The sequence below is a fragment of the Emys orbicularis genome, chromosome 15, assembly GCF_028017835.1.
Source record: "Emys orbicularis isolate rEmyOrb1 chromosome 15, rEmyOrb1.hap1, whole genome shotgun sequence".
Lineage (NCBI taxonomy): Eukaryota > Metazoa > Chordata > Testudines > Emydidae > Emys > Emys orbicularis.
In genome coordinates this window covers 5968586-5994552 of record NC_088697.1, presented here as the reverse complement: position 1 = coordinate 5994552, position 25967 = coordinate 5968586, and the positions used below count along the sequence as shown (strand labels likewise).

Sequence of the window (25967 nt, the reverse complement as noted above, 5' to 3'; positions counted from 1 at the left end):
GATTAAAACACCCAAGGCACCTGTCTCAAAGCCTGTCTCAGGCTTATGAGGCTTGGGCTGCAGGTCTATAAAATTACAGTGCAGACATATGGGCTTGAGCCCAACCTCTGAGACCCTATGAGGAGTGAGGGTTTCCAAACCCAGGCTTCAGCGTGAACACAAATATCTGCACCACAGTTTTTAGCCCCACAGCTTTAGTTCCATGAGCCCAAGTCAGATGACCCAGGCCAGCCATGCTGCAATCTTTATCCCAGGAGAGATGGACTCTAAGGGTACGTCTCCATTGCAATGTCAGCCCAGGTTTGTGCTCAAAGAAGCACCTGGAAGCCCCATATTCACCACTGTCATATAATGATGATATGGTTTGTACAGACTCTGCTTTGTGAGATATCATTTTAAAAGTCTTGATCTGTTGAACATTAATATCTTGTTGGATAGTGTATGCTAGCATTGTTTGGGAAGTTGTGAAGTTTTGCTCTGTGTGTGTTACGGAAATACGTTATGAGGCTGGGAAATGCCCACAACCAGCCTTTCAGGTGCAACAATGTAGAGAGCCAGACTCGCTGCTGGCCCATTGAAGGAATCCACACTCCCAAGGACTATCCCAGGAGCCGTGTACAATGCAGACTTCTCCGAGATAGCACAGAGACAATGGACACTGCTTGACTCACATCGTAGCAAAGCAGCTTCCTAGCAAGTTGGAAGAAACTATGAAAGAGGGGAAGAGACATCATGACTTGGCCTCTTTCCCCACAACTCAATACCCGGAAACACATCTGGAGGACAAAGACTGAACTGAAATAATTCAGAAATCAGAACAGAATAATAATAATACATTCAAATCAAAGTCCCCAAACAGCCTAGTATTGGTTTCTCAGCAGAAAATTTTAAATTTGGGGGGGTTTGTTTTCTCAGTCAGACCTTGCCAAGGGAATCACAGAGAAAATGTTTGAGTTTCCCCCTTCAGAACAGCTTGGCCTAGACACTCTAGCTGTGGTTCACTGTTGTGGTCTTGCTGAGGACAGGGGCATTTTAATACATTAGGGGGGTCCCACGGTGTTTGGGGGAGATTATGAGGATGTTACCTTTTGAGATAAAAACTAAGAAATACAGAACAAGAGAATTCTTTCAGAAATCTGGGATTTAGACATATTTTATTTAAAGCAGGGGGTCTGAGTTCCTGAGAAGGTTTTTGTTTGCAGGAGGCAACATGGTTTGGTCTGTCATTGTACCAAAGGGGAAGATGGTTGCTTGCAAAGGAGGGGAAAAGACTAAATGAGTCCAATGAGAATGGGATTTGAACCCATGCGTACAGAGAACAACGGATTAGCAGTTCATCTCCTTAACAACTCAGTCACCTCATCTTAAGTGTTAAGAAAAAGACGAGGAGAAATCTAAGGCCAGCAGAGATAACGACTCTAAGGTGTTTTTAAATGCTAAGTGTAAGGAGGGGCTGAATGAGCTCCCCCCTCACATCTAGTGATGATCTGGGGGAAAGACTTCAGGAACAGACCATGTTTGCATACATAGACATGCCTACTCTGCCTAGGTATGCAGCATGATGGGGCCACTTTGTCAAAATGAAGATGTCCTAGGTACTGCATAGGAGATTTAGGTTTCTTTTCCAGACAATAGCAGTGTGAGTTTTATTGCCTCAAAATTTCAGTATAAAAATTCAGACCCAAACTATGTGTGGTGGGGAGATTGATAGCAGTTGGTTTTGATTTAGCTTGTTCTCTTATTCTCTTATTTAAAAGCCCTTGATCATTTTGATGGGAAAAATGTTTGTAGAATGCCAAGGAAAAGTAAGAAAAGTTAAAAATCTGGATTGGAGTGAGGGGGTCTGTGTGTGCCAGGGCAGGGGTGGAGATGTTCATAGGGAGGCGGTTAAGGGATAAAGGAGAGGCTTTTGCTGGAACACAGGGGGATGTTTTGCAGTTTAATTTTGTGCACCGTGTCTGAGAATGAAAATTCTAAACCACCCTTTGAAATAACGAATGCAGCAGGATGTGTTTTTGTCCCTCCCCCAAAGCAGACAGACCAATGGAGAAATGCCATTGAGTCTAGGGTAATACTTCACTGTGGTTTTACCATTTCCACTTGCTAAACTCCCTCTCAGCAGTCTGGGCTCCTAGAGCAGGGTACTGAGCCGGAGCCGAGACACATGCACATACACATACACTGCTTTGCAGAATCCAAACATAAGCAAAGCTTGTTAGGCCCGGGTGGGGTCTGGCAGGAAGTCAGGTGCAGACAGACAGCATCCCCTAAACAGAGACTAGTGCCATGACTGAGCTGGCTAAAGCACCTGTTTTGTAAACAGGAGATCCTGAGTTCAACTCCCAGTGGTGCCTTGTTGACTGGCTTTTGGGGCACCTGGTATTGGCTACTGTCAGAGGACAAAATACAGAGCTAGATGGACCTTTGGTCTAGCCCAGTATAGCTGTTCGTATGGTTTAAATTACACTCACAGGCACTGATAATAGAGTTACTGAAAGTTTGGGAGTTCAGAGCTGATAGGTCAGTGTTTCAAGCCCCTCACAGATGATCTTCTCCCTCTGGAACAGGGGCAGGTCTGGGCTTTACCACCAAATGGCTCATTGTGGCTGCCAGAATCTGTAGGCAGCTCATTTAGTTTACACCCTGGGTTGAGTCCTGCTTTGTGCACCATGTGTGAGAATGAAAATCCTAAACCACCCTTTGAAATAACAAATGCAGCAGGATGTGTTATTGTCCCTGCCCCAAAGCAGACAGACCAATGGAGAACTGCCATTGACTCCATGGTAATACTCCACTGCCATTTTATCTTTTTTGCTTGCTAAACTCCCTCCCAACCTTGTGGGGTCTCAGAGCCTGGTATTGAGCCTGAGCCGAGATGTCTACACTGCAAATTTACCACCCCACCGCCCAAGCCCTGGGAGCCTGAGCTAGCATGGGGCAGCCCTCGGTGTTTCATTGCAGTGTGGACATACCCTAACATTATGTCTACTCTGTCATAAACACACCCAAGTCACTATGCTCAAACCCTGGGTCAGCTGATTCAGGCTTGTGGGGCTTGTGCTGCAGGGTTATAAAATTACAGTGTAGACACTTGGGCTTGAGCCCAGCCTCTGAGACCCCACGAGGGGTGAGGGTCTCCGAGCCTGGGCTCCAGTCTGAGGCTAAATGTCTACACTGCAGTTTTTAGCCCCACAACCTGAGCCCCAGGAGCCTGTCAGATGATCCAGGCAAGCCAGGCCACAGGGCTTTTTTCACAGTATAGATGCACTCTCAGAGTATGTCTACATTGCAATGTAAGCCCAGGGTTAGTAGAAGTTATGTCAGCAGCCCCAACACATAAACATAAACCACGAGGAAAAGACCCACCCCCAAATAAGCTGGGCAGTTTCCTTTTCCCCCAGGTTCTTAAGTTCAGGAACCAAAAGTCCTTTAACATGAGCCATCCCCTCTCTGCAACCCACTCACAGTTGCTGTCCTTAGTCAGTGCAAGCCCAGAGGTGCATCTGTAGAGTTCACCTCCCATCCTTGATGGAAAAGGGGGAAAATAAGAAGGCACCATACTCACTATGTTGTCTAGGGACTCACTCATCCCTCCACAGCCACCCTGTCCTAAAGTTGGTCTAACACCTAAATTTTAGTATTAGGACCTAGGACCCAGCCCACTTGTCTCCTGCCTAGCAAGTGCTATTGAATTGAGGGTGAGTCCCTCAGTCGGGGTCTGCCAAGCACAGTTCTGCTGCCCTCAATTCACACAGCAAGGATAACAACCCTTTATTTCTCCTGCCCCAATAACATGGAGACTGGGAATCCAACACCAGCCAAAAGTGATCATTTTGGCAAGCAATCCAACATATTTCCAACATACTGTAAAATCCACGTGCAGACTCATACATGAAACCTTGCAAGAAAAACTTCCTGAGGGGGTCTGAAGCATCTGCTGCTGGAGGGAAGGAGGGAGCTGTGGGTTGGGATTGAGGAGAACAGTAAAAGGGAGGGGGCTGTGGGTTGGGATTGAGGAGCAGCGTGAGGAGGAGGGGCCTGTGGGTTGGGATTGAGGGGCACTGGGAATAGGAGGAGGCTGTGGGTTGGGACAGAGGAGAAAGGTGAAGAGGAGTAGGCTCTGGTTGGGAGTGAGGAGCAGTGAGCATAGGAGGGGCTGTGGGTTGGGATTGTGGGGCACTGGGAATAGAGGGGACATGGGTTCGGGCTGAAGAGCATCCTCATTTGGGGATCCAGCAGAACTAGCTAATTTTCCCATCATTTCACACCTTTACATCCAAACACGATGACTTACTGAATGAACCCTCCTCATTCAGCCAGAAGATCTTGGGGTGGATGTAAGAGTCACTAGGTAAAATTCTCTGGACTCTGTTATGAATCAGGTCAGAGCAGAGGTACATAGTGATCTAGTCTGGCTGTAAAATCTATATATCAACACCAAATATGGTGTAAATTAATCCTCAGAAATGGCTGTTCCCCACCCAGATCCCAGCAAAGGGCTATCCAAGGAAGGGGGCTGTTTAGGAAGGAAAGAAGCAGGGTGACCAGATGGGATAAAGACAATATCGGCACACATGGGGGTGAGGGGGTCCCACCGGCAGAGCAAGGGGGGAAAAAAGCGCGGAGTCCCGGAGTCCAGCCGGCAGAGGGAAAAAGAAAAAAAAGCGGAGACCCGCCGGCAGAGCAAGGGGGACTTTTTTTTTTAAAAAATGGAGTCCTGCCGCAGAGCAAGGGGGGAAAACAAACAAACAAACAAACAAACAAACAAACAAACAAACAAACAAACAAACAAAAAACGGAGTCCCGCCAGCAGAGGGGGAAAAAAAGCGGAGTCTCGCCAGCGGAACAAAACAAAAACAGGAGTGCAAAATATCGGGACAAATTGCATCCCGACCAAACATCGGTCGGGACGTGGGACAAACGCCTAAAAATCGGGATGTCTGGTCACCCTAGAAAACAGAAAGATGTCCTTCTCTCCCTGGAGGAACTGGGCTCTGTGATTTGGACAGAAAGGAGGGGAAGGAAATGGCCACACAATGGCAGCAGAACCTAAGAAATGAAACACAACAGGCTTCTGTGCACATTCATTCTGAACAGTGAACGAACCTGACTCCTGTATCATGAAAAGCCAAAAAGCTATTTCTTTCTATGGCCGGGAATACTAGGAGAAAAGAGTTCCAATTATTCCTGCCTGTTTACTTTTGAATTATTTTACATTATAAAGAAAATTTTAACAAAATTAGTCTGAAATTGAGCTGCCTGTTATTAAAAGCTGATTCCCCAATTCAGTTCCAACTGCTCTGCTAGAAACACCCCCAGGTGTTACCCCAGGAAGAGAAAAAAGAGAAACCCCCACTCGGCACTGCCCTTGGCTCCAGGCTGCTGTCCCGGGGTGCGGGTGGGGACTGAGGAGGGAGCCAGTATAGGCCTCTGGTGCTATTCTCCTAGCATCTGCCCAGCCCAGGCTGTCCTGTGCCTTAGCTGCTGCTCCCTGCATGCTCTAGAGTCAAACATGCAGGGCCCCCAGGGGAACAGAGGCTGGGACAGGGCAGCAGACTGGGTTGGGCTGGGAAGTTGCTGGGAGTTCTCATTCCCTGAGAACTGGCCTGGCTCCCTTCTCAACAGCAAACAAAACAATTCTACATCCCCTCCCCAGAAAAATCAGCCTGGAGCCAAGGGCAGCATGGGACAATTCCCTTTAGTTCCCAATGAGGCATGAGAGAACCCAGGGCATTTCTAGCAGAGCTTATGGAACTGACGTGGGGAAACCAGCCTTTAATAACAGGCAGTTCAAGTTTAAGCTAAGTGTTTTTAACAATTTTTACAATATTAAATAACCCTTCAATCGTAGTGTCACCATCCATAAAATTGCTTCAGCCTTATAGGTTCCCAAGTGCAAAACTAAACATCTCTTCAAATCCAAGGGAGTGGAGATCAGTCAGTGTTCAGAGTCATCCCACATAAAAGAACCATGTTGTGGTACATACTGGCCCCACCATGTGGCCATCGCCTTTCCCTCCTCTCTGTTAAAAGTTTTGGTATTTTGCACAGAAACTTTCTTCCCTCAGGAGACACTTGGGAACCAGGGCTGCCAGCCAGATAAACACCTTTAAGAGGAGGTGTAATCTGTCAAAAAATGATCTCCCTCCTTCAGTTCAGTGACAGCCTGAAATGTTACTTATCCCGGCAGAGCTGGAGGATTGAAAGCAGCTACATCAAACCCCTGTGTAGCTCGCAGGAATGAACACAAACACTCCCTTGTATCTGAAGAAATGTTTAGTTTTACCTTTGGTAAACTACAAGACTAAAGGGAAAGATGGTGGTGCCAGATATAGAGTGAAACACGAAACTATCATAATAGTTATGCCCATAGTGACTGCTAAATCTTTCTATATTCTTCTTATTATCATCAGTGTATTATTTTCTCTGGAGTCTAGACATTGACTATACCTTGACCACGAAATTTGGAGCTTGATAAAATAATTGACTAGCCCTGGTTAAGGCAGTGGACTTGATACCCACTTGGGTGTCCCCACGCAGGTTCAAGTACTAACAACAGTCGCTGCCTTTTTGCCATAGCTTTTAATCAGGGCAATAATTTGATATGAACTCCTGTAAAATCATTTCCCAGCCCAAGTCCTTCACCCACATTCGTTAGGGTACTGGGCCACCATGTGGACGTTTCATTTCCCTCCTCAATTTCACACAGAGACACAATTTCCTTTGCACAGATCCATGAACAGCAAAACCTCCCTCTGTCTCTTGTCTGAGCCAGGGCATTCAATTCTATTGAAACCTTCTCTCCTGCAATGGCAATGGTCAGACAGAGGGGACGTGGCCACCTTCACCTCTGACAGTGAGATATTGGCTCGGCTCTTTCTTTATGCTGCTGTTATAGTCCATGAAACATCAAGGATTGAATGCAAGGCTGAGTTCATGGACCAACCCCCTGAAAAATTTCAGTGCCCCAGAGAAATCTTGATCCCTGCTATTGGAATGATATGCTAGAGATTTGAATAGGAAAGGGACTGTCTGAATTGTCAAAGTGGGGAGTGAACAACAATCTATAGCAATGTCATTAACCACAAACACACTCTAATCATGCTCCAGCTGGAAGGGAAATGGGCAGGAATTCTTGCTGTTCAGCCATGGACACACTTGCACTAATGCACAGCTGTGAGTGTGCTGGGGGAGCTGGTGTGAGCAAACAACTTGCAGTGACAATTCTGTGAGAACAGAACCATTGTGTAGTGAAGGATCTGGCCATGAAGTAGTTGTGGCCGAGTGATGAAGGCACTGGATTAAATATCCATTGGGGTCTACCTATGCAGGTTTGAATCCTGCCAACTATGGAAATGTAAGTGTGTTGTCTTAGTGCCTGAGCATCCACAGTGCCAATCTGGAGCCACATCCCATCTCACTCTTAGGTTGGCTACACTTAAAATGCTGTTGTGACACTGGTATAGGACTTTGGGGTAGACAATTGCTACAGTAAGCGGAGGAGTTTTCCATCCCTCTGATAGCTACATTGACAGAACAATCTTTCCTTTCATTTAGCACTATCTAACCAGGACTTAGGTCATCTTAACTATACTGGTTTGGGGTGTGTGGATTATTCACACCCTGAAAGACGTACTTGTTAGAGGGTTTATCCCTTCACCCTCCCATTCTCTGGTCCTTCTCGCATGAACAGAGAGCAGCAATACCCAAAGTTCAAAGGTGCAAACAATTCAATGTTTATTGGGGTAAACTTCCAGCAAGCAATGATTCCAATTTCCTTCCTCAGTATCCCCCTTCCCAGCTCAGACACCACAGAGCCTTGCCTGTCTCCCTTTCCCTGTTCCCATCCCCCCACTTAGCAAAACATAATTCCAATTTCCCCCCACACTTCTTGATTGACTGCAGGCTATATAGTAAAACTTGGGTTCTGCTTAGCTATACCTTAACCAATCATTTTACTGAAATTTAACTAACCAATCCTAACATATTGTAACATGATTATCTAACCAATTATATCCCACCACCTTGATTGGTTTACACCCAACACATTAATTATACAGCAGACAGAAACAATCACAGAACCAGACAGAGATTATAATGACAAACAATAGGGAAGTGGGGACTACAGTGATAGAAAAACAAAAAAATGAGGATTTCAGACCCCACCTATTGATAAGTGAGTTTTTGCCAGATAGGATGCTATCATGGTAGAGGTTGTGGGTGCTGGTTGCTTAACTATCTGGCCCATAGGGCAGGATTTTGAGGCTCACCATTACTTTCTCAGAATGCTAGCAACCATCTTTTGTTCACTTAAAACTTGAGCAGGGAGATTACAACATCTCAGAACTCATGGAGCTCCAGAAAACCTGTAACTTTAGGTCTGGGTGAGTGTGTCTAAAAATCAGCTCTGCTAAAGAAGGTCTTTAGGAGTTCTCATAGACTCATAGACTTTAAGGTCAGAAGGGACCATTATGATCATCTAGTCTGACCTCCCGCATGATGCAGGCCACAAAAGCTGACCCACCCACTCCTAGAATAATTCTCTCCCTTGACTCAGCTGTTGAAGTCCCCAAATCATGATTTAAAGACTTCAAGTCACAGAGAATCCTCCAGCAAGTGACCCCTGCCCCATGCTGCGGAGGAAGGTGAAAAACCTCCAGGGCCTCTGCCAATCTACCCTGGAGGAAAATTCCTTCCTGACCCCAAATATGGCGATCAGCAGAACCCCGAGCATGTGGGCAAGATTCTCCAGCCAGACCCTCCAGAAAATGTTCTCTCTAGTAACTTTTAATATCCCATCATTGACCATTGTTGCTAATTACCAGCGATGGCACGTTATTGACCTATTGACTAAAATCACGTTATCCCATCAAACCATCCCCTCCATAAACTTATCAAGCTTAATCTTAAAGCCAGAGAGGTCTTTCGCCCCCACTGTTTCCCTCGGAAGGCTGTTCCAGAACTTCACCCCTCTGATGGTTAGAAACCTTCGTCTAATTTCAAGCCTAAACTTCCCGACGGCCAGTTTATATCCATTTGTTCTCGTGTCCACATTAGTACTGAGCTGAAATAATTCCTCTCCCTCCCTGGTATTTATCCCTTTGATATATTTAAAAAGAGCAATCATATCCCCCCTCAGCCTTCTTTTGGTTAGGGTAAACAAACCGAGCTCCTCGAGTCTCCTTTCATACAACAGGTTTTCCATTCCTTGGATCATCCTAGTGGCCCTTCTCTGTACCCGTTCCAGTTTGAGTTCATCCTTTTTAAACATGGGAGACCAGAACTGCACACAGTACTCCAAATGAGGTCTCACCAGTGCCTTGTATAACGGAACCAGCACCTCCTTATCCCTACTAGAAATACCTCGCCTAATGCATCCTAAGACCGCATTAGCTTTTTTCACGGCCACGTCACATTGCCGACTCATAGTCATCCTGCGATCAACCAGGACTCCGAGGTCCTTCTCCTCTTCCATTACTTCCAACAGATGCGTCCCCAGCTTATAACTGAAATTCTTGTTAGTCATCCCTAAATGCATAACCTTACACTTCTCACTATTAAATTTCATCCTATTACTATTACTCCAGTTTACAAGGTCATCCAAATCTCCCTGCAGGATATCCCGATCCTTCTCCGAATTGGCAATACCTCCCAACTTTGTGTCATCCGCAAACTTTATCAGCCCACTCCTACATTCGGTTCCGAGGTCAGTAATAAATAGATTAAATAAAATCGGACCCAAAACCGAACCTTGAGGAACTCCACTGGTAACCTCCCTCCAACCTGACAGTTCACCTTTCAGTACAACCCGCTGCAGTCTCCCCTTTAACCAGTTCTTTATCCACCTCTGGATTTTCATATCGATCCCCATCTTTTCCAATTTAACCAATAATTCCTCATGCGGTACCGTATCAAACGCTTGAAGTTGAAAGAGATGTGCCATTTTGACCTCCCTAAAGAGTTCATCAAATATTAATGAAAACTAGGGTTGATAAGTCACATTCTTTGTAGCATTAGGATGGTGGACTGGTCTAAAGCACCAGTTTTACAACTCTTTTTTCCTATCTCTTGGGTGTTCTGGTCTCTGCATAGAGACATGGTTTCAAATCCCACTCCTGACATGACCATTTTCTTCTATCTGGAGAAAATGGCCTCACTTCAATCTCCTTTGGAACAATAGAACACCATTTGCTTAGCATTTCTATTACAGTAGTTGCGAGAGAAGTTCCAAACTGGGGGGAAACAGTGCCTTTTCTCTCTACCGATCAATTTTTGTCTTCCTTCATTCCAAGCCATTTTCTCAAATACATCCATATTTCCCACATTTTTTTGTTTAGTGTTCCTTGCTTTTATGAAACTTTAGGTTCATCATTTAATTGCCACACAACTGTACTTATGAAGTAAAGTGAAACACAACATTTTTTTGGATATTTTTGCAGAAGAGTTTTGCTTTCTGACCTGGAATTGAACATGGGCTACCCGAGGGGGACAATGCCTCTCCCTTTTCTTGACTCATCCAAAAACCATAAGTTCTTGGTGCCCTTTGTTTCCCTGTTCTTCAAAGGGAATCAACTAGTGTAGTGGCTCCTGAGAGAGTCTTAGAAAAGGACCCAAAAGTGACAGTAGCTGGCTTCTGTAGTGTAGTGGTTATCACATTTATCTAACACGCAAAAGGTCCCTGGTTCAAAACCAGGCAGAAACAGTGCTGCTTTCCCTTCTCTGGTTTTCCATCACTCCAAGTCCTTTCTCAACTACATCCATAGCTTCTATTCTTTCTTCCTTGTTATTTTTTCCCTTTCATGGAGCTTTAAGTTCAAAAGGAGAGGGTTAGCTGGCATTTTGAGGGAAGGAATAGAACATCATTTGGGAGACTGCCAGCTACATGACAAATCTGAGTGTAGAAGAATCCCAACCCTTTTTCCTGTGTATTTAGCTCCCAGCCAGCAGTTTCCCCCTCACTTTTCTTTATGTTAAGCTAACTACAAACAGCTTAGTGTATCCTTTTCATGTCAGAGAAATCTATTGACTGATGATCACATTTCTGCTACTTTTCTGGCTAGGCAGAGTTGGGGGTGTGGGGAATCAGAACATAATAATTGGAACTCTCTAACCCCTCCTTTTAACATACAACATCACTTTCCCCTTTTTAAATAACGTTTTTCCCATATTTTTGAACTCTCATCATCTTGCATGTCTTCAAATGATGTTAACGCAAGCTCTGAGCTACAAATTTCCTTACTGTTCCATTGGTATTTTTAGCACAGTATATTGATTTTTATTGCCATCTTGTTTTACTCTCAGGCTGGTTTTTATAAATCATCACAAATGCAGTAACGAGGAGTTACAGAAATATATAAGAAATGAATATAGTGTGATCCAGTCGATAGGCAGAGAGCTGACTCCGTCCGCAGCCTGAAACAATCTCCATGACAATAAAGAGGGCTGGGAGGATATGACACGGACGTACCTATATGCCCAATGCAGAGCTGGAGCCAAAGTAAGAAGGAGTAGAGAAGCTAAAGATCACTGAAGGGGGACAGTCAGCTCCTGAAGGGTTATTTTCTCCTCTCTTAGCTAGGCTACAATAGAAGACGAGAAAATTCTCTCTCACTCTCAGAGGATGATGGAAATGTCAATTTGACCTCTCTTTCTCTTCTACTAAAGCTCAGAGACAGGAAGAGACATTTCCTGCCTAAGAGCCTCAAGAGAGAAAGGTTAGGGAGCAGGCAAAGCTAAGGGCCCCGTTATATGGAATCTAACTCCTGTCAGCTCATGTGAGGTGGTATCAAACCCCCTCCCTGGGCTTCTAGGAAATCGTTAGTATTGGCTCCAGGTGTTTTCCTGGAAGAGCCCCTAGGTAGGAGGAAGAAGAAGAGAGGGTTGTGATGGGCCTAAATGAAAGCAGAAGAGGATTGTTCTTCTTGGGGTTTGTTTGTGTTACTCTTGTGATCCTTGTGGAGGAAGCTGAGGCTTCATTTGAGTTTGTGTCAAAGCCTTTGGTTGAGCTCAGTTTGTGATCCTGAGCACAGGGGATCCTTCACCCTCCATTCTTGTCCCCTCAGGGCAATGGAGAAAGGACCAGGTTCTAAAATTAGATAGAGGAGCCAGAGAAAGCCTAGTACAGGTGATAAAAAACACCCACTGTTACCTCTCTGGTGGTCTAGTCTATTCATTAGGTTTCAGCGCTTTCACCACCGTGACTCTGATTTGAAATTTATTCAGGGAAAGAAGCTTTTCAACACATGTCGTCACTTGTTGTCTCCTCAATTGATACTTCATCATGCTCAGATGGGTTTTGGAGACCATGTGAAAATCAAACAGCTTCAGAACAGAGCATAGATATGTTCCCATTGTGGACCTTTCATACAAGTAGAGCTGGTCAAATCATTTATTTCCTCGCTTGCTAGCTAGCGTAACCTATATAATAATAATAATTAATAATAATAATAGTTCAGGTTGCTCCAAGATGATTTTTTTTCAGTTTTCTTGTTGAAACAAAGCTAAAAAAATTTATCATTTTTGGCCCACCAAAATATTTCAGTAAATAAAATATTCATCCAAAAAACGTTCACCCAGCTCTATAGACTAGTCTTCGGAATTAACCATCTGGAGAGAAGGATCATTAGCCTCTTCCATTTTTGAAGACTTAGCTGCTGAAGGGTTCTGAGGATGAACCAGATTTCATAGCCTTCCACCTGTATACCGCTGGTTGCCATCTTGCTCAAGGTGAAAGGCAACATGGTTTAGTGGCAGATCTGTGTATAGCCCTGTGTTCAAATATCTACAGAGGAGAATTTATTTCGCATTGCATATAAAAATAAAATAAATTGTGTTGAAACCTAAACCTGGGATCAAGGTGAAACATGGTGATTTTAAATCAAGGACAAAATCCCTACTGAGTTGAACAGAAGGAAAGCTTTTTCATCAGGTCATTTCAAATGCTAAAAGTTGAGATGGTTCTTAGAGGTTCCAGGCACATAATCGGCCAGAATTTTCAGAAGATCTCACACCCACCACTAGAGTCAGATTTTCAGAAGAACTCAGCTCCCAGTTAGGCACCTACATTTTGCCCAGTTTTTCATCTTGGGTCAACCTTAATGTCTATTATTGTTATTATAGTGTTGGTTAGGCTAGCTAGCAAGGGGGAAAATAATTTGCACATGTCTATTTGTGTAAAAGGGCATGCAGCCTGGACTTTGAGGTGCACAGTGGAAACATGCCTACATTCTGCTATTAGTCAGTGGGGAGCTTTGATTTTCATATGGTCTCCAAAGCCCTTCCCAGCATTATTTAGAAAAAGGGGGAGTCAGGAAAAAATCACACATTTGTTTGAATTGCAAGTGTAAGCCAGCCTTTCAACACACAGCACCACTTTTCCCTTTTGAAATAACATTATTTCCTTAAAAAAATGAGGAGTACTTGTGGCACCTTAGAAACTAAGAAATTTCTTTGGGCATAAGCTTTCGTAGGCTAAAACATAAACCTCTTGTTCTTCTTCAAATGATGTTACCACAAGCGTTGACCTACTAATTTCCTTACTGCGCACTTGACATTTTAAAAAACAACGTGGAGTCCTTGTGGCACCTTAGAGACTAACAAATTTATTTGGGCATCAGCTTTTGTGGGCTAAAACCCACTTCATCAGATACATAGAGTGGAAAATGCCCTAGGCAGGTAAAAATACACAGCACATGAAAAGATGGAAGTTGCCTTACAGAGTGGGTGTCAGTGCTAAGGAGGCCAATTCAATTAGGGTGGATGTGGCCCATTTCCAACAGTTGACAAGAAGGGGTAAATAGCAACAGAGAGGAAATTACTTTTTGTAGTGCTACAGAGGCCAATTCAATCATGGTGGATGTGGCCCATTCCCAAAAGTTGACAAGAAAGGGTGAGAATCAACAGAGGGAAAAATATTTTTTGTAGTGAACCAGCCACTCCCAGTTTTTATTCAGGCCTAATTTGATGGCGTCCAGTTTGCAAATTAATTCCAGTTCTGCAGTTTCTTGTTGAAGTCTGTTTTTGAAGGTTTTTTTGTTGAATAATGGCCACTTTTAAGTCTGTTATTGAGTGTCCAGGGAGATTGAAGTGCTCTCCTACTGGTTTTTGAATGTTACAATTCTCCATGTCTGATTTGTATTTATTTATTCTTTTGTGTAGACACTGTCCGGTTTGTCCAATGCATATGACCGAGGGGCATTGCTGGCACATGATGGCATATATCACATTGGTAGATGTGCAGGTGAACGAGCCTCTGATGGGGTGGCTGATGTGGCTAGGTCCTATGATGGTGTCCCTTGAATAGAGGGAAATGTTAGTTTGTTCTCTCTTCCTGATCTATCGAAGCTAACAGGAAGAGACTTTTTCTGTGTAAGATCGTTGAGAGGCAAGAGAGTGCATTTCATTTTGGGCTCATCATATACACAAAAAAGCACACTTAAGGCAGAAAAGATCAAGCACCCAACATGGGGCTTGAACCCACAACCCTGAGATTAAGAGTCTCATACTGTACCACCTGAGCTAGCCAGGCTGTGTATAGTGCCTTTTTAAAGGCACAATCACAGTGTAGAAGGAGCCCGAAGGCTGCTTTTTTGCAAGTTGAGATTCCTTTTCTGACATTTGCCTTCTGTCTTTGTTCCTTCACTCTCCAACTAGCAAACAGGGGCTATTACAAGGCTGGTTAGATGCTACTTTCTAGACCAGAGAGCTAGGGTTGATTTTCATGCTGTTGGCATCAGCTGGTCAGAGAAACCAGGGAGGGAGGGTGACATTTAGGATTCTTCCACCAGGGGGAGGTGCTGTTGGACTCATCTAGTGGGGGAGAGTCTGAAAAAGCTTCTCAGCTCCCAGAGATGGGACAGACATGCCAGTTCCCCGCACGCCACACACATGCAGGTCCCCCTGGGGAAAAACTCAAAAGAAGCCCGGCCCCAGGAGTGTCAGAGAAGGGAATCACTGTTTGCCTTAAGAGGTGGGTGAGGGAAACCTGCAGGTACTTAGATCCCTCCAACATCTGATATAACCATTTGTGAGGAAGGTCTGGGGAAGCCGAGGAGGACAAGGAGAGGGGAAAAGGACTTGCAGCTGTTGTTCAATCACCATGCTCCCAGCAGAAGGGTCTGGGGGGTTCAGTACTTTGTCTGCTAGTTGAGGACACAAAACTCAGAAGATGGGAAAGCTCAGAGCCCCGTTACATGGAGTCAGAATGTGATCAGCTCACACTGAGAGGGAGCAACACCCCTCCCTTGGTCTCTATGCCAGAGCTCCTATCAACTCAGTGTCCTTCCGGGAAGAGTGTCCAGGTAGGCTGCCGAGAGGGTTGCGATGGGGTAAATGAGGGCAGAGGAGGATTGTTCCTCATGGGTTTTCTTTGTGTTGCTTTGTGATCCTGCTGAAGGAAGCATCATTTGAGTTTGTTTCAGTGGCTTGGGTTGGGTTGGGCTCAGGTTGTGACCCTGAGCACAGGAGTTCCTACACTGTCTGCTCTTAGCACCTCAGGGAGTGGACAATGGAACAGTTTCAGAAGTTGGATAGAAAGTAGCTTAAGAAAGTGTAGTATAAGTGAGAAGAAAAACATCATCATTTCCCTAGTGGTTAGGATTTGGCATTGCCATGGCCTGGGTTTGATTCCCAGCCAGGGAAAAGTGGCTTTATATTTTTTTTTTAAAAACCTTCAGTTATTCTTCACTTGCAATTTAAACAATTCCATGGTTTTTCCTGGTTCCCCCATCTTCTACATGATGTTGGGAAGGGCTTTGGAGACCATATAAAAATTAAAAAGAACAGGAGTACTTGTGGCACCTTAGAGACTAACAAATTTATTTGAGCATAAGCTTTCATGGGCTACATCCCACTTCTTCGGATGCATAGAATGGAACATATATCGAGGAGATATATATACACATACAGAAAGCATGAAAAGGTGGAAGTTGTCTTACCAACTCTGAGAAGTAGATCTGCCACTAAACCACATTTCCTTTCATCAGTAGCTACCTGAGGAAGGTAGTAACCAGTTGGCAACAGGAGAAAGGCCCATTGTCTATGCTTAGAACACTTCAGCAGCTAGACCTCAGGAATGGAAGAGGCTAATAGTCACTTTCTCAGGGATGATTACTTCCAAAGACTTGTATATAGAGTGGGATGAAATTTTTTTGGATGAATATTTTATTTGCTGAAATATTTTGGTTGACCCAAAATGATTTTTTGGTTTTGTTTCATCAAGAAAATTGGAAAAAATATTCATCTTGGGTCAACCTGAATGTCTATTGTTGTTATTATAATGTTGGTTTGGCTAGCTAGCAAGGGGGGGGGGGGGAAATCCCACCTTTTCATGCTCTCTGTATCTGTATATATATCTCCTCAATAAAGTTCCATTCTATGCATCCGAAGAAGTGGGCTGTTGCCCACGAAAGCTTATGCTCAAATAAATTTGTTAGTCTCTAAGGTGCCACAAGTACTTCTGTTCTTTTTGCAGATACAGACTAACACGGCTGCTACTCTGAAACCTATAAAAATTAAAGCTTCCCACTGACTAGTAACAGAATATGGCATGTTTCCACTGTACACCCCACAGTCCAGGCTGCATGCCCTTTTACATAAATAGACATGCAAATTATTTTTCCCCCTTGCTAGGTAGCCTAACCAACATTATAATAACAATAATAATAACCTACTTCTATCCCTCTGCCCAAATAGGGGTGTTTTTTTCACATTGCATGTAAAAATACAATAAATGCATTTTGTTGGTATCTAAACCTGAGATCAAGATGAAACATTGTGATTGTAAGTCAATGAGAAAATCTCTGCTGAGTTCTACAGAAGGAAGGTTTTCTCATCAGGTTCTCACACAAGATAAAAGTTCTGAAGGTTCTTAGAGCTTCCAGACACAGAGGCCAGAATTTTCAGAAGGTCTCACACCCATCCCAGAGCCAGATTTTCAGAAGAACTCATCTGCCATTTGGGCAACAAAAATTTTGGCCAGGTTTTCAGAAAGGCTGAGCTATTTTGAAAACAAAAGGTGGTAGCAGTTGTGGGTGCTGGTTGCTTGGCCATCTGGCTAACCATGCAGGAGTTTGAGGTTCACCATTACTCTTCTTCATCTTTTATTCACTTAAAAAGTGAGCAGGAAGACTACATATAAAAATCAGCTGTGCTTTAGAAGTTCTCTAGAAGTTGAAAGAGATGTGCCATCTCTGCCTCCCTAAAGAATTCATAACAAGTAAAGAAAACTAAGATTGATAAATGGCTTGACGAAGAGGGTCAGGCTGGCCTAGAGGTCTACTGCATTAAACTCAAGGCTGTGTCTTTCTGTCATTTGTATTCTGGGTTCTATTTGGAGATGGGTGTTCAAATTCTCCTTCTGACACAAGCATTGCCTTCTACCTGAAAAAATAGACTCATTTCAACCTCTCCTATAACACCAACTGCTTAGCATTTCTATGATAGAAGTTGGAGGGAAATCAAACATCTTTCAAAGTGTTAGATGGTGAATATTTGGGTAAATTCCAACCTCCTTATCCAGAAAAAACTTGGGGAGGCAGGCTTGGCTGCTCAATATACAGGAGAAGGGTGCAGGACATTGACAGTGTAGAATGTGAGACTCACAATCTGTGGTTTTGAGTCGTAAGTGGGAGCCCTAAGTTGTGTGCTCTGAGAGTTATCTCCTTGCTTTCCATTTATGGTCAGAGAGGGATATTATAACCAAGTGTTCTGGCAAAACTTTCCCCACGGCCTGGTCAGTGAAACCTATGGTGGGAAACTTTCCATGTATTTGACTGCATTTCGATTTCTTGTATTGTTGGATGAAGCCCAAAGAGATGGAAGGGAAATGTCCATGGAAAACTCGGACATTGCTTTTTCTCCAAAAAAAGGCCGGTATTAGTTAGATACTATTGCTTCTAGTATTCCTGTGGAATCTGAGGCTTGCTGAAGAATTCCTGTCTATCCAAGAGAGAACCATTCCATTGTAAATACAAATGAAATGAGATCTGCATGTCGAGTCAGCACCTATTAAAAATATTTACTGAGAAAAAAGCCATTCTTTGCCTTGTTGATAAGGACAAGGAGCCCTCTTTTACTTTCAATTTCAAATGCGGAATTGAACCCAGGCCATGACCATTAAAAAACCAGAGCCCACCATTTAAAGCACCAGGTAGGGCTGTTTCTTTCAACTAGATTTGGCTTTCTCAGATTCCTGTTTCACCAATGTCAGATGCTGGTCCATTCTCCATTGCCCTGAGCCCAAAAAACAGATGACATGGTGTCACAAACTCAAATTATGCTTCAGGTTCCTCCATCAGCATCACTGGAGCAAAATAAAGAAATCACCAGAGGAGCAATTCTCTGCTTTCATTTACCCCAGTGCAATCCTCTCCACTTCTTCTTCTGTTTATAATCTGGAAGCTCTATCAGGGGGGAAAAATCATTGACAGTATTTCTGGGATAGAAACCAAGAGAGGGGGGTTGATGTCACCTGATGGGATGCTGATTCATTATAACGGGGCTTTTGGTTTTAGCTGCCCCATAGCGTAGCTCTCATTTTGTTAGCTCTATACTCTCAGGAAGCTGACAAAGTGCTGAACCCTGCTTCTCTCGGGCCACTGGGAGATTGGTGATTGCACACCAGCTGCAAGCCCTTCTGTCCTCTCCTCTCTTTGTCCTCCTCGGCTACCCCAGACCCTTTCCCACAAATGGCTTCATCAAACGGTGGAGGGACCTAAGGACCTGCAGGTTTCCCTCACCCACCTCTTAAGGCAAACAGTGATTCCCTTCTCTGACACTTCTGGGGCCACATTTTCTTTGAGGAGCTTCGCCCCAGGGGGTCTAATGTCCTGCAAAAATGTGTGTGTGGCTTGGGGGGAACCGAATTGTCTACCCCCTCTCTGGGAGCTGAGAAGCTTTCTGACTATCCCCCAAAGAGCATCTCCCCCTGGTGGGAGAATACTAAATTTTACCCTCCCGTACTCATTTCTCTGACCAGCTGGTAGATCAACCCCAGTTGTCTGGTCTAGAATCCAGCATCTAACCAGCCTTGTAATAGCCCCTGTTTGCTAGCTGGAGAACAAAGGAATGAAGACAGAAGGCAAATGTCAGAAAAGTAATCTCAACTTGCAAAGAAACTTCCTTAGGGCTCCTGCTACATTGTGACTGTGCCTTTGAAGAGCTGCTGTAGACAGCCTGGCTAGCTCAGTTGGTAGAGCATCAGAGGGGTAGCCGTGTTAGTCTGGATCTGTAAAAGCAGCAAAGAGTCCTGTGGCACCTTATAGACTAACAGAGATATTGGAGCATGAGCTTTCGTGGGTGAATACCCACTTCGTCAGATGCATGTAGTGGAAATTTCCAGAGGCAGGTATAAATATGCAAGCAAGAGTGAGTCAGGCTAGAGATAACGAGGTTAGTTCAATCAGGGGGGGATGAGGCCCTCTTCTAGCAGTTGAGGTGTGAACACCAAGGGAGGAGAAACTGCTTTTGTAGTTGGCTAGCCATTCACAGTCTTTGTTTAATCCTGAGCTGATGGTGTCAAATTTGCAGATGAACTGAAGCTCAGCAGTTTCTCTTTGAAGTCTGGTCCTGACGTTTTTTTGCTGCAGGATGGCTACCTTTAAATCTGCTATTGTGTGTCCAGAGAGATTGAAGTGTTCTCCTACAGGTTTTTGAATATTGCCATTCCTAATATCTGATTTGTGTCCATTTATCCTTTTATGTAGGGACTGTCCAGTTTGGACGATGTACATAGCAGAGGGGCATTGTTGGCACATGATGGCGTATATTACATTGGTGGAAGTGCAGGTGAATGAACCAGTGATGGTGTGGCTGATCTGGTTAGGTCCTGTGATGGTGTCGCCGGTGTAGATATGTGGGCAGAGTTGGCATCGAGGTTTGTTGCATGGATTGGTTCCTGAGTTAGAGTTACTATGGTGCGGTGTGTAGTTACTAGTGAGAATATGCTTCAGGTTGGTGGATTGTCTGTGGGCGAGGACTGGCCTGCCACCCAAGGCCTGTGAAAGTGAGGGATCGTTGTCCGGGATGGGTTGTAGATCACTGATGATGCGTTGGAGAGGTTTTAGCTGGGGACTGTATGTGATGGCCAGTGGAGTTCTGTTGGTTTCTTTCTTGGGCTTGTCTTGTAGTAGGAGGCTTCTGGGTACACATCTGGCTCTGTTGATCTGTTTCCTTATTTCCTTGTGTGGGTATCATAGTTTTGAGAATGCTTGGTGAAGACTTTGTAGGTGTTGGTCTCTACACTGTGATTGTGCCTTTGAAGCAGTACTGTAAACAGCCTGGCTAGCTCAGTTGGTAGAGCATGTGACTCTTAATTTTAGGGTTGTGGGTTTAAGCCCCACATTGGGTGCTTCATCTTGCTGCCTTAAGTGTGCTTTTTTTGTGTATATGACAAGCCCAAAATAAAATGCACTCTCTTCCTTCTCAAAAATCTTATGCAGTAAATGGCTCTTCCTGTTAACTTAGATAGAACAGGAAGAGAGAACAAACTGACATTTCCATCTATTCAAGGGAGACCATCATAGGACGTAACCACATCAGCCACACCATCAGGGGCTGGTTCACCTGCACATCTACTAATGTGATATATGCCATCATGTGCCAGCAATGCCCCTCGGCCATGTATATTGGACAAACCGGACAGTGTCTACACAAAAGAATAAATAAATACAAATCAGACATGGAGAATTGTAACATTCAAAAACCAGTAGGAGAGCACTTCAATCTCCCTGGACACTCAATGTAAGCAGAGTCAGGATAAGCTCTACCCTGACATCTGGTGGTGAATTATGGTGAGGGTTGAAAAGAACTTGAGTGGCTGACTTTGTTTGCATAGGCACACCTACCCGCCTAGCCTGGGACAACAACAACTGAAAGTGGTTACTTTGGCTGGTGTGGGATCCCCAGTTTCTCTGTTGTTGGGGCAGGAAGAATAAAGTGTTGTTACCCTGATTCGGTGAAGCAAGGCCAGTGGAACTGTTGTATGACAGAGAGACTCACCAGTAATTAAGTAGCACTTGCTAGACAAGGGGCATGGGTTACAAAACCCAGTGACTTGAGAGAGGATGGGGGCAGGTATTTGTACCTGATGATATGGGGCCTCTTTGAGGGCTTGAAACACCAATTGCACTATCGCCTCTCTCCACTGTTGAATGTCAGAGCTAACTTTGATTCCATTAGGAGTCTAGTTACAGGCTGCTGAGCTGAATTCACTTTGGGCCAATGGTGCACCAGCACTGGGGCTCCCCTACTATGAGCTGAAATTGCTAAGAGCTGAAATCACAAAAGTGCTAAAGTTATTAAGAGCTGAGATCACTGAGTGCTGTGTTAAATAGTGGGGGAGCCTGAAGCTATATTGCTAAGCAGCTGGCGGAGCAGTGAGCGGCGCGGAGCCTGGCGGGGATGGTTGGAGCGGCCCAAGGAATGGTGAGCGGAGAGGTTTGCGGGGACGGCTGGAGGGGCTCACAGGTCGGTGAGCGGAGCCATTTGCGGAGACGGCTGGAGCGGCTCACAGGTTGGTGAGCGGAGCGGAGCAGCTCGTAGAGCGGAGTAGTTCGTGGGACGGCAGAAAGTGGACTGGCTCATGGTGAAGGCTGCGGCGGAACCCCACGGAGAGACGGCCGGCCGGCCTCGGATCACGTAAGGTGCCCCTTAACACCCTGCCTGCCCCCCTTTTACCCTGGGGCTGCACTGACCAGGGACAGAGACTTTGGGGGTTGTTGGACTTTTGGGACTTTGGGGGGTTGCTGGACCCAAGAGACTTTGAGGGTCTTGGACTTTGGGGACTCTGGGTGATTTTTGGGTTGCTGGATTCAAGAACCAAAGGGAAAGGACACAGCCCAATTTGCTGGGGTGGGTTTTTTGCTCCTGGTTTGTGTTATGAATCCTGTTTGTGGTGTTTTTCCAATTTAATGCTGATGTCGTTTACCTCATGTTATTAAACATTTTCTGCTACACTCAGACTCCGTGCTTGCGAGAGGGGAAGTATTGCCTCTTAGAGGCGCCAAGGGGGTGATATGTAATTGTCCCAGGTCACTGGGTGGGGGCTCGAGCCAGTTTTGCATTGCGTTATTGAAACGGAACCCCTAGATACAGAACCCGGCCCTTGTTGCTGCCAACTTAGATGGGCAGAAGGGTTACACTCGATAACAGACTTAAAAGTGGCCATTTTTCAACAACAAAAAACTTAAAAAACAGACTTCAACAAGAAACTGCAGAACTGGAATTAATTTGCAAACTGGAAACCATCAAATTAGGCCTGAATAAAGACTGAATAATTTCCCCTCTGATACTCACACCTTCTTGTCAACTGTTGGAAAAGCGATACATCCACCCTAATTGAATTGGCCTTGTTAGCACTGATCCCCCCCCCACACACACACACACTCATTAAGGCAAGTTCCATCTTTTCATGTGCTGTGTATTTATACCTTCCTACTATATTTTCACTCCATGCATCTGATGAAGAGGGTTATAGCCCATGAAAGCTTATGCCCAAATAAATTTGTTAGTCTTTAAGGTGCCACAAGGACTCCTCATTGTTTTTAAAAATATCAAGGGCGCAGTAAGGAAATTAGTAGCTTGTGGTAACAGCATTTGAAGAAGAACAAGAGGTTGATGTTAAAAAGGGCTACGGAAATAATGTTATTTCAAAAGGGAAAAGAGGTGTTGTGTGTTGAAAGTCTGGCTTAGACATTTCTAATTGTTATTTTCTGATTCCTCATACCCAGACCCTGCCTAGCCAGGAAAGGAGGGGAAATGTGATCATCAATCAATAGATTTCTCTAACATGAAAAGGGGACATGAGGCTGTTTGTAGTTAGCTCAAAATAAACAAAAGTGAGAGAAAACTGCTGACTGGGAGCTAAATATGCAGGACAAAGGGCTGTATGATGTGCGTACCACCATGTGCCTCTTCTGATCAGCGGATCAAGGTGTTTATTGACTCCCTCACTTCACAGGAATCTGCCCCAGAGATCTCCATGAAACTCTCATGGAGATACTGGGCAATCCGCTGCCACAGGCTCTTTGGCAAAGCTGCTTTGTTTATTGCCCCTTTAAGGGTAACTTTCCCATGCCACTCTGCTGTCATTGGGGGGCGGGGGGAGACCATTTCTGCACACAGGCGAGCCATGTAAGGGCCAGGGCAGAAGCCGTAGTCTTGGAGAAGACCCTCCCTTGATTCCCTGCTCATCCTCAGCAGTGAGAGACCTTCTATAATGAACACAACCTGTGGAAAATGTGGTCACAGGAATGATTATAAGACCCCCCCCTACACTGCTGGATCTCCCAAAGAGCTACATGCCCAGTGTACAATACGGTCCTGGAACAGTGATTTCCCCTGTCCCTGCTGTTACCATTTTGGGGGTCTTGTGGCTCATGTGTTCTTGCCTGGGGTCAGCCAGTTAGTGATAGGTATGTGCATAGTGGCTGTGTTTTAAATCACTGCATCAGTGGGCTGTGTTTTGCAAACAATACTGCTTCTGTAAAATGTTGCATTTTGGCTTCACAGATATGACCTTATGAGCCTAGCCTCCTTCTTTATTATCTCTGGCTAAACGGCTTCGCAGAATTAGAAAGCGGCCATGAAGAACGTTCTGCATAATGTAATGATGCACTCTGTGGCCGAAAAACAAGAACTGAAGGAGTGGCCGGACAGCAAGAAGAGGGACCGAAAGGAGAACGTGGCACACCAGAATGAAGCCACGGAGTGGCTCTTAAATGTTATGGAGTGCTAAGCAGACATGCTCAGGGCGCTACTAGCACTGCAAACCGAGCAGCTCCATGCCCGCATTCCCCTATACCCACTGTCACAAAACTCCTTCCCCTGCCCTAACCCCTACACTGTGTCCCCTTTGCCCTTAACTCCTGCACTCCTCTCCTGTGTCCCAGCCACTGCCCCTCTTCTGCACCCTCTTCACCTCTACACCCCCTTACTTCACCCATGTGGGGAAACTGACCTGTGTGCATGGAGCAGCTGGCATTGCTGCCTGCTCCTCCCTGGAATGCTGCTCCTCTGTGCACCTCTAGGGGGCTTTGGGGTGTGTGTGTGTGTAGCAACGTCAGAGCTCCCTGCATCCAGGGATCCACTTAATTCATGTGCATCCACTTTACTCATCTGGGCTGGTCGGTCATTTTGGCAAAGCGGCCCCATCATGCTGCATACCTAGGCAGAGTAGGCGTGTCTATGCAAACATGGTCTGTTCCTGAAGTCTTTCCCCCAGCTCATCACTTGATGTGATGGGGGAGCTCATTCAGACCCTGCTTACACTTAGTATTTAAAAACTCCATATTGGCCCTATTTCTGCTGACCTTAGATTTCTCCTCCTGTCCCTTTCCTGCCAGTTCAGATGAGGTGGCTGAGTGGTTAAGGTGGTGGACTGCTAATCCATTGTGCTCTGCGTGCGTGGGTTCAAATCCTCTCCTCATTGGCTGCATTCAGTCTTTTCCCCTCCTTTGCAAACCATCTTTCCCTTTGGTACAATCACAGACCAAACCATGTTGCCTCTTGCAAACAAAAACCTTCTCAGGAACTCAGACCCCCTGCTTTAAATGAAATATGTCTAAAGCCCAGATTTCTGAAAGAATTCTCTTGTTCTGTATTTCTTAGTTTTTATCTCAAAAGGTAACATCCTCATAATCTCCCCCAAACACCGTGGGACAAGATTGCGGATATGGGACATTTAAAATACTATCTTATCCCAAAGATTGAGAATCAGCAGGATGGTCATCTGCGAGGGACTAGACCCAAACTTTCAGTAACTCTATTATCAGTGCCTGTGAGTGTAATTTAAACCATAAAAACAGGCATACTGGGATAGACCAAAGGTCCATCTAGCTCTGTATCTTGTCTTCTGATAGTAGCCAATACCAGGGGCTCTAAAAGGCCACTCAAGAAGGCACCACTGGGAGCTGAACCCAGGATCTCCTGTTTACAAGACAGGTGCTTTAAGCCAGCTAAGCCATGGTGCCTGCGTCAGCCTACGGTACTGTGTCTGTCCACACCTGACTCCCTGCCAACCCCCCACAGGGGCCTGACAAGTGTTGCTTGTGTTTGGATTCTGTAAAGCAGAGGAGCAGGTGAAGTTTTACTCCCAAGGTGTGTGTGTGATTCCTTGCACAGGTCTATGCTACAAAATTAGGTCGGTGTAACTACAATACTTAGGGGTGTAAAAAATGTACCCCCCTGAGCAATGCAGTTATATCAACCTAACCCCGGTGTAGATAGCGCTGTGTCAACAGGAGAGCTTCTCCCATCAACATAGCTTGGGGAGATGCTTGGTTAGTGAAGACCCAGAGAATAGGTGGCTCATGACTCTTGCATTTGGGGACACTGGGCGTGAGTGCTGGAAACTCCCTAGAAGTGCGGGGGCCATTGGTACCCAGACCGTGGTGGTGCCTTCCCCCCATTCCACCCCACTTTGCTCGTTCTCCTCCCTCTGAAGCCCCACCTGTGCTCCACCTTCACTCCCGTTTGGCCACTTACCTCCCCTTCTCTTCCTCTTTGGCTGAGGCCTGCTGGTCTGCCTTTTACTCGCTCCTCTCCTCCCCTGAGGCCTCCTCACCTGCTGCTTGTGCCTCTCCACCCTCTACCCCAAGGTCTGCCCGCCAACCACACCTCTCTGCCCCCTCCCCTGAGACCCACCCTACCCATCTCTTTCTTCATGCTGCTATTATTATTCCATAAAACATCAAGGATGGAATAAAAAACTGAGTTTACTCCAGGGTGAGGAAAGAAAGGAGCCACCAACCCCCTGGCAAAGCTCAGTGACCCAGAGAAAACCTGCCCCCTGCTATCGCAATCACTGATGTACTGGCGATATGACGGGAAAGGGACTGTCTGAATTATCAAGGCAGGAAATGGACAACAATCTACAGCAACGTATTGGCCAGAAGCGGGGTTCTGGGTGGAAGGAAAAGAAGCAATGGTTAGTCCGAGTGGGTTCCTTTCTGGCCAAGATGGTCTGCTGT

General features: G+C 45.3%; 1 protein-coding gene and 5 non-coding genes across 6 annotated transcripts in view; 4 read left to right on the top strand and 2 right to left on the bottom strand.

The window, feature by feature from the left end:
• Positions 1-25967, top strand: part of LOC135889397 (zinc finger protein 208-like) — a 685678-nt gene that overhangs the window by 71267 nt on the left and 588444 nt on the right.
• On the top strand, positions 10630-10702 carry TRNAV-AAC (transfer RNA valine (anticodon AAC)). The gene has a single exon. It is a non-coding gene; the product is annotated as a tRNA-Val (tRNA).
• TRNAK-CUU (transfer RNA lysine (anticodon CUU)) lies at positions 14455-14527 on the bottom strand. The gene has a single exon. It is a non-coding gene; the product is annotated as a tRNA-Lys (tRNA).
• TRNAK-CUU (transfer RNA lysine (anticodon CUU)) lies at positions 20275-20347 on the top strand. The gene has a single exon. It is a non-coding gene; the product is annotated as a tRNA-Lys (tRNA).
• On the top strand, positions 24346-24427 carry TRNAS-GCU (transfer RNA serine (anticodon GCU)). The gene has a single exon. It is a non-coding gene; the product is annotated as a tRNA-Ser (tRNA).
• On the bottom strand, positions 24894-24968 carry TRNAT-UGU (transfer RNA threonine (anticodon UGU)). The gene has a single exon. It is a non-coding gene; the product is annotated as a tRNA-Thr (tRNA).